General features: G+C 40.9%; 1 long non-coding RNA gene across 1 annotated transcript in view; it reads left to right on the top strand.

Moving 5' to 3' along the window:
• The window catches only part of LOC138884120 (uncharacterized), a 30,934-nt gene extending 22,448 nt beyond the window's left edge, over positions 1–8,486 (top strand). The window contains exon 3 of the long non-coding RNA XR_011404235.1: positions 8,443–8,486. This is a non-coding gene — a long non-coding RNA (uncharacterized lncRNA). The remainder of the gene's footprint in view (positions 1–8,442) is intronic.
• Positions 8,487–10,359: the final 1,873 nt, after the last annotated feature.

The following is a 10,359-nucleotide window of genomic DNA, read 5'->3' on the forward strand; positions in this document are numbered from 1 at the left end:
GGCCTTAAAGGGTGTTATTTCGAACTTATTGAAATAGTAACCCGTCGTCGTTCGATCGAGGTCGAACTCTTCTCTTTTTGGCGAAGGCCCTTGGCTTTAAAGGGTGTTATTTCAAACTTATCGAAATAGTAACTCGTCGTCGTTCGATCGAGGTCAAACTCTTCTCTTTTTGGCGAAGGCCCTTGGCCTTAAAGGGTGTTATTTCGAACTTATGGAAATAGTAACCCGTCGTAGTTCGATCGAGGTCAAACTCTTCTCTTTTTGGCGAAGTCCCTTGTCCTTAAAGGGTGTTATTTCGAACTTATCGAAATAGTAACTCGTCGTCGTTCGATCGAGGTCTAACTCTTCTCTTTTTAGCAAAGGCCTTTGGCCTTAAAGGGTATTATTTCAAACTTATCGAAATAGTAACCTATCGTTGTTCTATCGAGGTCAAACTCTTCTCTTTTTGGCAAAGGCCCTTGGCCTTACAGGGTGTTATTTCGAACTTATCGATATATTAACCCATCGTTGTCCGATCGAGGTCGAACTCTTATCTTTTTGGCGAAGGATATTGGCCTTACAGTGTGTTATTTTGCACTTATCGATATAGTAACCCGTCGTCATTCAATTGAGGTCGAACTCTTCTCTTTTTGGCTAAGGCCCTTGGCCTTAAAGGGTGTTATTTCAAACTTATCGAAATAGTAACCTGTCGTCGTTCCATCGAGGTCGAACTCTTCTCTTTTTGGCGAAGGCCCTTGGCCTTAAAGGGTGTTATTTTGAACTTATCAAAATAGTAACCCGTCGTCGTTCGATCGAGGTCGAACTCTTCTCTTTTGGCGAAGGCCCTTGGCCTTAAAGGGTGTTATTTCAATCTTATGGAAATAGTAACCCGCCGTAGTTCGATCGAGGTCAAACTCTTCTCTTTTTGGCGAAGGCCCTTGTCCTTAAAGGGTGTTATTTCCAACTTATCGAAATAGTAACCCGTCGTCGTTCGATCGAGGTCTAACTCTTCTATTTTTGGCAAAGGCCCTTGGCCTTAAAGGGTATTATTTCAAATTTATCAAAATAGTAACCTGTCGTCCTTCGATCGAGGTCGTACTCTTCTCTTTTTGGTGAAGGCCCTTAGCCTTACAGGATGTTATTTCGAACTTATCGATATATTAACCCGTCGTTGTCCGATCGAGGTCGAACTCTTCTCTTTTTGGCGAAGGCCCTTGGCCTTACAGGGAGTTATTTTGCACATATCGATATAGTAACCCGTCGTCGTTCGATTGAGGTCGAACTCTTTTCTTTTTGGCGAAGGCCCTTGGCCTTAAAGGGTGTTATTTAAAACTTATCGAAATAGTAACCTGTCTTCATTCGATCGAGGTCGAACTCTTCTCTTTTTGGCGAATTCCCTTGGCCTTACAGGGTGTTATTTCGAACTTATCGAAATAGTAACCCGTCGTCGTTCGATCGAGGTCAAACTCTTCATTTTTTGGCGAAGGCCCTTGGCCTTAAAGGGTGTTATTTCGAACTTATCGAAATAGTAACCCGTCGTTGTTCGATCGAGGTCATACTCTTCTCTTTTTGGCGAAGGCCCTTGGCCTTAAAGGGTGTTATTTTAAACTTATGGAAATAGTAACCCATCGTAGTTCGATCGAGGTCAAACTCTTCTCTTTTTGGCGAAGGCCCTTGTCCTTAAAGGGTGTTATTTCGAACTTATCGATATATTAACCCGTCGTTGTCTGATCGAGGTCGAACTCTTTTCTTTTTGGCGAAGGCCCTTGACCTTACAGGGTGTTATTTTGCACTTATCGATATAGTAACTCGTCGTCATTTGATCGATTTCGAACTCTTCTCTTTTTGTGAAGGCCCTTGGCCTTACAGGGTGTTATTTCGAACTTATCGATATAGTAAGTCATCGTCGTTTGATCGAGGTCGAACTCTTCTCTTTTTGGAAAAGGCCCTTGTCCTTAATGGGTGTTATTTTGAACTTATCGAAATAGTAACCCATCGTCGTTCGATCGAGGTCGAATTCTTCTCTTTTGGCGAAGGACCTTGGCCTTAAAGGGTGTTATTTAAAACTTATAGAAATAGTAACCCGTCGTCGTTCCATCGAGGTCGAACTCTTCTCTTTTTGGCAAAGGCCCTTGGCCTTACAGGGTGTTATTTCGAACATATCAATATAGTATCCCATCGTCGTTCGATCGAGGTCGAACTCTTATTTTTTGGAGAAGGCCCTTGTCCTTAAAGAGTATTATTTTGAACTTATCAAAATAATAACCCGTCGTCGTTCGATCGAGGTCGAACTTTTCTCTTTTTGGAAAAGGCCCTTGGCTTTAAAGGGTGTTATTTCGAATGTATCAAAATAGTAACCCGTCGTCGTTTGATCGAGGTCGAACTCTTCTCTTTTTGGCGAAGGCTCTGGGACTTAAAGGGTGTTATTTCAAACTTATCGAAATAGTAACCCGTCGTCGTTCGATCGAGATCAAACTCTTCTCCTTTTGGCGAAGGCCCTAGGTCTTACAGGGTGTTATTTCGCACTTATCGATATAGTAACCCGTCGTTGTTCGATCGAGGTCGAACTCTTCTTTTTTTGGCGAAGGCCCTTGGCCTGAAAGGATGTTATTTCGATCTTATCAAAATAGTAACACATCGTCGTTCGATCGAGGTCGAACACTTCTCTTTTCGGCGAAGGCCCTTGGCCTTAAAGGGTGTTATTTCAAACTTATCGAAATAGTAACCCGCCGTCCTTCGATCGATGTCGAACTCCTCTCTTTTTGGCAAAGGCCCTTGGCCTTAAAGGGTGTTATTTCAAACTTATCGAAATAGTAACCCGTCATCGTTCGATCGAGGTCGAACTCTTCTCTTTTTGGCAAAGGCCCTTGGCCTTAAAGGTTGTTATTTCAAACTTATCGAAATAGTAACTCGTCGTCGTTCGATCGAGGTTAATCTCTTCTCTTTTTGGCGAAGGACCTTGTCCTTAAAGGGTGTTATTTCAAAATTATCGAAATAGTAACCGGTCGTCGTTCGATCGAGGTCGAACTCTTCTCTTTTTGGCGAAGGCCCTTGGCCTTACAGGGTGTTATTTCAAACTTATCGAATTAGTAACCCGTCGTCGTTCGATCAAGGTCGAACTATTCTTTTTTTGGCGAAGGCCCTTGGACTTACAAGGTGTTATTTCAAACTTATCAAAATAGTAACTTGTCGTCGTTCGACCGAGGTTGAACTCTTCTCTTTTTGGAGAAGGCCCTTGGCCATACAGGGTGTTATTTCGAACTTATCGAAATAGTAACCCGTCGTCGTTTGATCAAGGTTGAACTCTTCTCTTTTTGGTGAAGGCCCTTGGCCTTACAGGGTGTTATTTCGAACTTATCAAAAATAGTAACCCGTCATCATTCGATAGAGGTCGAACACTTCTTTTTTTGGCAAAGGCCCTTGGACTTAAAGGGTGTTATTTCGAACTTATCGAAATAGTAACACATCGTCGTTTGATCGAGGTCGAACTGTGCTCTTTTTGGAAAAGGCCCTTGGCCTTAAAGGGTGTTATTTCGAACTTATCGAAATAGTAACCCGTCGTCGTTAGATCGAGGTCGAACTCTTCTCTTTTTGGCGAAGGACCTTGGCCTTACAAGGTTTTATTTCACACTTATCGATATAGTAACCCATCATCATTCGATCGAGGTCGAACTCTTCTCTTTTTGGCGAAGGCCCAGGGCCTTAAAGGGTGTTATTTCGAACTTATCGAAATAGTAACCCGTCGTCGTTCGATCGAGGTCGAACTTTTCTCTTTTTGGCGAAGGCCCTTGGCCTTAAAGGGTGTTATTTCAAACTTATCCAAATAGTAACCCGTCGTCGTTCGATCGAGATCAAACTCTTCTCTTTTTGGCGAAGGCCCTAGGCCTTACAGGGTGTTATTTCGCACTTATCGATATAGTAACTCGTCATTGTTTGATCGAGGTCGAACTCTTCTCGTTTTGGCGAAGGCCCTTGGCCTTAAATGGTGTTATTTCAAACTTATCAAAATAGTAACCTGTCGTCGTTTGATCGAGGTCGAACTCTTCTTTTTTTGGCGAAGGCCCTTGGCCTTACATGGTGTTATTTCAAACTTATCGATATAGTAACCCGTCGTCGTTCGATTGAGGTCGAACTCTTCTCTTTTTGGCGAAGGCCATTGGCCTTAAAGGGTGTTATTTCAAACTTATTGAAATAGTAACCCATCGTCGTTCGATCGAGGTCGAACTTTTCTCTTTTTGGCGAAGGCCCTTGGCCTTAAAGGGTGTTATTTCAAACTTATCAAAATAGTAACCCGTCGTAGTTCGATCGAGGTCAAACTCTTCTCTTTTGGCGAAGGCCCTTGTCCTTAAAGGGTGTTATTTCAAACTTATCGAAATAGTAACATGTCAACGTTTGATCGAGGTCGAACTCTTCTCTTTTTGGCGAAGGCCCTTGGCCATACAGGGTGTTATTTCGAACTTATCAAAATAGTACCCCGTCGTCTTTCGATCAAGGTTGAACTCTTCTCTTTTTGGTGAAGGCCCTTGGCCTTACAGGGTGTTATTTCGAACTTATCGAAAATAGTAACCCGTCGTTGTTCGATAGAGGTCGAACTCTTCTTTTTTTGGCGAAGGCCCTTGGACTTAAAGGGTGTTATTTCGAACTTATCGAAATAGTAACACGTCGTCGTTTGATCGAGGTCGAACTCTGCTCTTTTTGGAAAAGGCCCTTGGCCTTAAAGGGTGTTATTTCGAACTTATCAAAATAATAACCCGTCGTCGTTAGATCGAGGTCGAACTCTTCTCTTTTTGGCGAAGGACCTTGGCCTTACAAGGTGTTATTTCACACTTATCGATATAGTAACCCATCATCGTTCGATCGAGGTCTAACTCTTCTCTTTTTGGCGAAGGCCCAGGGCCATAAAGGGTGTTATTTCGAACTTATTGAAATAGTAACCCGTCGTCATTCGATCGAGGTCGAACTCTTCTCTTTTTGGCGAAGGCCCTTGGCCTTAAAGGGTGTTATTTCAAACTTATCGAAATAGTAACCCGTTGTCGTTCGATCGAGATCAAACTCTTCTCTTTTTGGCGAAGGCCCTAGGCCTTACAGGGTGTTATTTCGCACTTATCGATATAGTAACCCGTCATTGTTCGATCGAGGTCGAACTCTTCTCTTTTTGGCGAAGGCCCTTGGCCTTAAATGGTGTTATTTCAAACTTATCAAAATAGTAACCCGTCGTCGTTCGATTGAGGTCGAACTCTTCTCTTTTTGGCGAAGGTCCTTGGCCTTACATGGTGTTATTTCAAACTTATCGATATATTAACCCGTCGTTGTCCGATCGAGGTCAAACTCTTCTCTTTTTGGCGAAGGCCCTTGACCTTACAAGGTGTTATTTCGAACTTATCGAAATAGTAACCCATCGTTGTTCGATCGAGGTCGAAATCTTCTCTTTTTGGCGATGGCCCTTGTCCTTAAAGGGTGTTATTTCAAACTTATCAAATTATTAACCCGTCGTAGTTCCATCGAGGTCAAACTCTTCTCTTTTGGCGAAGGCCCTTGTCCTTAAAGGGTGTCATTTCAAACTTAACTAAATAGTAACCTGTCGTCGTTTGATCGAGGTCGAACTCTTCTCTTTTTGGCGAAGGCCCTTGGCCTTAAAGGGTGTTATTTCGAACTTATCGAAATAGTAACCCGTCGTCGTTCGATCGAGGTCAAACTCTTCTCTTTTTGGCGAAGGCCCTTGGCCTTAAAGGGTGTTATTTCAAACTTATTGAAATAGTAACCCGTCGTCGTTCGATCGAGGTCGAACTCTTCTCTTTTGGGCAAAGGCCCTTGGCCTTAAAGGGTGTTATTTTGAACTTATCGAAATTGTAACCCGTCGTGATGTTATTTTGAACTTATTTAAATAGTAACCTGTTGTCGTTTGATCGACTTCGAACTCTTCTCTTTTTGGAAAAGGCCCTTGGCCTTAAAGGGTGTTATTTCGAACATATCGAAATAGTAACCCGTCGTCGTTCGATCGAGGTCGAACTCTTCTCTTTTTGGCGAAGGCCCTTGGCCTTAAAGGGTGTTATTTCAAAAATATCGAAATAGTAACCCGTCATCGTTCGATCGAGGTCGAACTCTTCTCTTTTTGGAGAAGGCCCTTGGCCTTAAAGGGTGTTATTTGGAACTTATCGAAATAGTAACCCGTCGTCGTTCGATCGAGGTCGAACTCTTCTCTTTTTGGCGAAGGCCCTTGGCCTTAAAGGGTGTTATTTAAAACTTATCGAAATAGTTACCCGTCGTCGTTCGATCAATGTTGAACTCTTCTCTTTTTGGTGAAGGCCCTTGGCCTTACAGGGTGTTATTTCGAACTTATCGAAAATAGTAACCCGTCGTCGTTCGATAAAGGTCGAACTCTTCTTTTTTTGGCGAAGGCCCTTGGACTTAAAGGGTGTTATTTTGAACTTATCGATATAGTTACACGTCGTCCTTTGATCGAGGTCGAACTATGCTCTTTTTTGAAAAGGCCCTTGGCCTTAAAGGGTGTGATTTCGAACTTATCGAAATAGTAACCCGTCGTCGTTACATCGAGGTCGAACTCTTCTCTTTTTGGCGAAGGACCTTGTCCTTACAAGGTGTTATTTCACACTTATCGATATAGTAACCCATCATCGTTCGATCGAGGTCGAACTCTTCTCTTTTTGGCGAAGGTCCAGGGCCTTAAAGGGTGTTATTTTGATCTTATCGAAATAGTAACCCGTCATCATTCGATCGAGGTCGAACTCTTCTCTTTTTGGCGAAGGTCCTGTGCCTTAAAGGGTGTTATTTCAAACTTATCGAAATAGTAACCTGTCGTAGTTCGATCGAGGTCAAACTCTTCTCTTTTTGGCGAAGGCCCTTGTCCTTAAAGGGTGTTATTTCGAACTTATCGAAATAGTAACCCGTCGTCGTTCGATCGAGGTCGAACTCTTCTCTTTTGGCGAAGGCCCTTGGCCTTAAAGGGTATTATTTCGAACTTGTCGAAATAGTAACCCATCATCAATCCTAGTTTTTGGAGAGCCATATATATTCTGGGAGAGTCTTGGTCCCTTTGGTATTGCTCGCAACGAAGGGTACTACGTCAAAGAATGCGAAACGTTGCGGTTTAGCTTAAGTTCGCTCTGCGCAGAAATTGTGGTTTCCTTGTCTGGCTCCTGTCTTCTTGCTCGGAGATATCACCGACGGGCGGTATCACAGTTGTTTTGCAGTAGTTTTTCGTCCTTTAATTGAGGTGTTTCTTCATTCGTTTGCCTGCGTGGGCATTGTATTCCTACTTGAGCAGAGATTAGGAGGAAAGTTAGAATGAAACTTTCCTTGCCCCCGTCTGGTGGTCCGATGGGGCGAAGATTTCTAAGCTTGATAATTTTGTTTGGCTCTCCTCCCCCTACTGCACTGCTCCTTTGTCTCGCGTGGGTTGGATTTTTCCTTCGCGCTCCTTTTGGTGAATAACCGTATTTCTTGTCTTTGATCTGGGAGAGACTTGGAAATTTCACTAAGAAATCCCCACAGACGGCGCCAAATTGTTTGACTCAAAAGATATTGAAACATTTTTGAACAAATCAATCAAAGATGAAGGAGTAAATTTTAGTCAGACATAATAAATTTCAAATCAAAGAGCTAGCAGTACGGATCATATGTAAGATGAAGAAAATGTAAATGATCTTATTGAGATTCAATATTGTGTCTCCCATCAATCGATGAGGAGACAACTTTACATATTTTTCTAGAGACTAATTCCCCTCTCTCAAGAATATTAAAAGAGAGTTTTTTAGCTTTTTAGAGAGAGATCAGACGACCCCCCCCCCCTGAAAGTTTTCCCTTGCTATATAGTCGTGGCACCCTTGCCCTTTGCTTGGCCCGACGTCCTCTTGCCTCCAATGTGTTTTAGCCATGCTTTTAGGTGCCGCTCTTTCCGACTCGTCGGATGTCGGGAAAGGGGTATGGAGTGGGCTATACTATCTTTCGCTGCCCGATCACTTAGGCGGGACGTTGGTTAGCTCGGTCGTGACGGTCATATTTTGACCAATACAATATTTTTCTCTGGAGTCTTTGTAACACACTCCAAATACTACAAACGATTAACAGAGTTTTTATTGCAAAGTGAGAGCAATATTACAATAGAACTTATGAAGAAGTAGAAATGCATAAGAAGAATAAGAAGGGGATGGGAAACAGACTTTGATAGAGGAAACGGGGATGAGAGAAAAACAGACTGACACTGAATACAAAATAGCCTACTCGTTCCACTACTATTCTGCTATTAATAATAAAGACATTCTCTTGGCTACCATTAGTCTCTTGACACCTGTCCTTCCAGATTCTACACAAAGTCCTTCAGCAAAGTATTGGGCTGTTTGATTCGCAGACTCTTTCTCAGTTTTGCCTCAGGCCCAATGTTTTCATCCAGTGCATTAGCTTGCCCAAACTTAGGCCCAACATCTACTTGCTTGCTCACAACAGTCTTTCAAGAACCAGTGATTTGGAAGGAAGGCTCGAGGATGTACAGAGTTGCTTTTTCCTTTTCCTCTCCTAAACTAACTGTGTGATTACAACATCTTAAGGATAACTGCAGTTCTATGATGGGGCTGTTGTTGCGTATGGTGGTGTGGAAGTGATTATGGTACTAATAATGCCATAGTAATTACATACGTAGTTTTACTTGTTTTTGCATGTTTGTCACTTTTTTGATGTCTCATAGAAGTCGTTTGGATCTCCTTTAAGGATTCCATTTTCAATTTTGAATAATGTCTTTACACGGTATGAGAAATTAGTGCACTTTTTCCAGTACGATATAAACTTCCATTTTATTGTCAAATTAAGGCTTACAGGATGATTTGTCTTTCATTTTAATATGCTAGAGAACTGTAAATCCCAAATAGGAGTAATAGACTATGGAACTAGCTAGAACTTCATTTGCAACATGCTTTTAGCTTAATCAGCAACAATTTGGCAACTATAGTTGTGGATAAAGATTTGAGTTCCGCCATAAAATCTTTTATATGGATCAGAAAAGTTAAAAAATAAAGAGGAAAGAGGATTAGGTTGGCCATTTTGATGGTTTTTTTTCCGACTGTCACGCCCTCTCAAGTGAGTGTTTAAGTAAGAAACTGACAAAAACGTAATAGTTTAAGAGAGTTTTAAGATATTAACTCTTTTTAAATGATTAGATGACAAAATATTCAAGACTCGTGTTTAGTCGTGCCTGCCTTGCAGAATCGTCAAGGGTCGTCCCTCCCTTGACTCTTTAACAAGTCGTCTAAGGAATATGAACCGTGCCCCCTTAGGCACGATTGACCCTGAATATTTACATTTTATGTAACTTTTCTATAGTGTATAGTCATTATAAATTATTAAATCAAAGTAATTTGCAGCAACATGTAACAGTTTATAATAAATTTATTTTGGTATTTTAGAAAAAGTAAAACAATAACCAGCTTCATAAAAAATTCAGGACATATTTTTCTTTTGGGAAGTAAAATTTGTATTATCAATGGAAAAATATGTACAATCAAAACAAAAAAACCCCTATAATAACCTTCAGTGAACTGCTAAGCTACTATTCTCCTATGCCCTCCTATCCATAAATAAGACAATGATATTGCTTAGGATAAAAGTTAATTTTCTGCAACTGTCCAGCAATCTTCTTCTTGTATCCCCTCGATAATGAACATCTTGGACTCTTAGCTTATTTAGAGTCACAATACTTCTCAGCTTTCCTTGAAATAATTTTTGATTTCTTTCTTGCCAGACACATTACACACTGTTAGTAAACTGTATTTGTAAACTAATTCTGGAAAAGATAGAATAACATATAAACAGAAAATGTAAATGAAACAAAAGTCAATTCGAACCCATTGAATTCACAGTGTTTCTTTAAGGAATTTAATCCCCTCCTAATACCCAAGGTTATGGATTATTTTCTCCCAGGACAGAACGAATTACATACTAGTGTAGTGGTACTTCAAACCCCAGTGTTTCAGCGAACACAAAGTTCGGTAGCAAATCACACTTACTGTTGCTTTCTTTGAAGTTAAAACAATGCATAAAAAGGAGGAGAACTCAGAAAAGCGTATGGAAATTCTGAGAGAATGGACTTGTATTTATAGCCAATGTTGGGCTGAAATCTGAAGAGGTGCAACTCTTCAGAATGGCTGTTTATGCGAAACGGCCATAGCATAAATGCCATAACATAAATGGCTAATTATGCAAGAATAAATCGGGAATTGAAGAGGGAGGTTAATTTTCAGTTACACAACTGAAAAACTAAAAATGGATAACGGAAAAATATTTAATATTCCGTTGGATTTAATATTAATATTAATATTCTGTTATTAAAACGGATATTTAATAACATTTATGTTAATATTTACTATTGAC

Source organism: Nicotiana sylvestris, chromosome 12 (assembly GCF_000393655.2).
Source record: "Nicotiana sylvestris chromosome 12, ASM39365v2, whole genome shotgun sequence".
Lineage (NCBI taxonomy): Eukaryota > Viridiplantae > Streptophyta > Magnoliopsida > Solanales > Solanaceae > Nicotiana > Nicotiana sylvestris.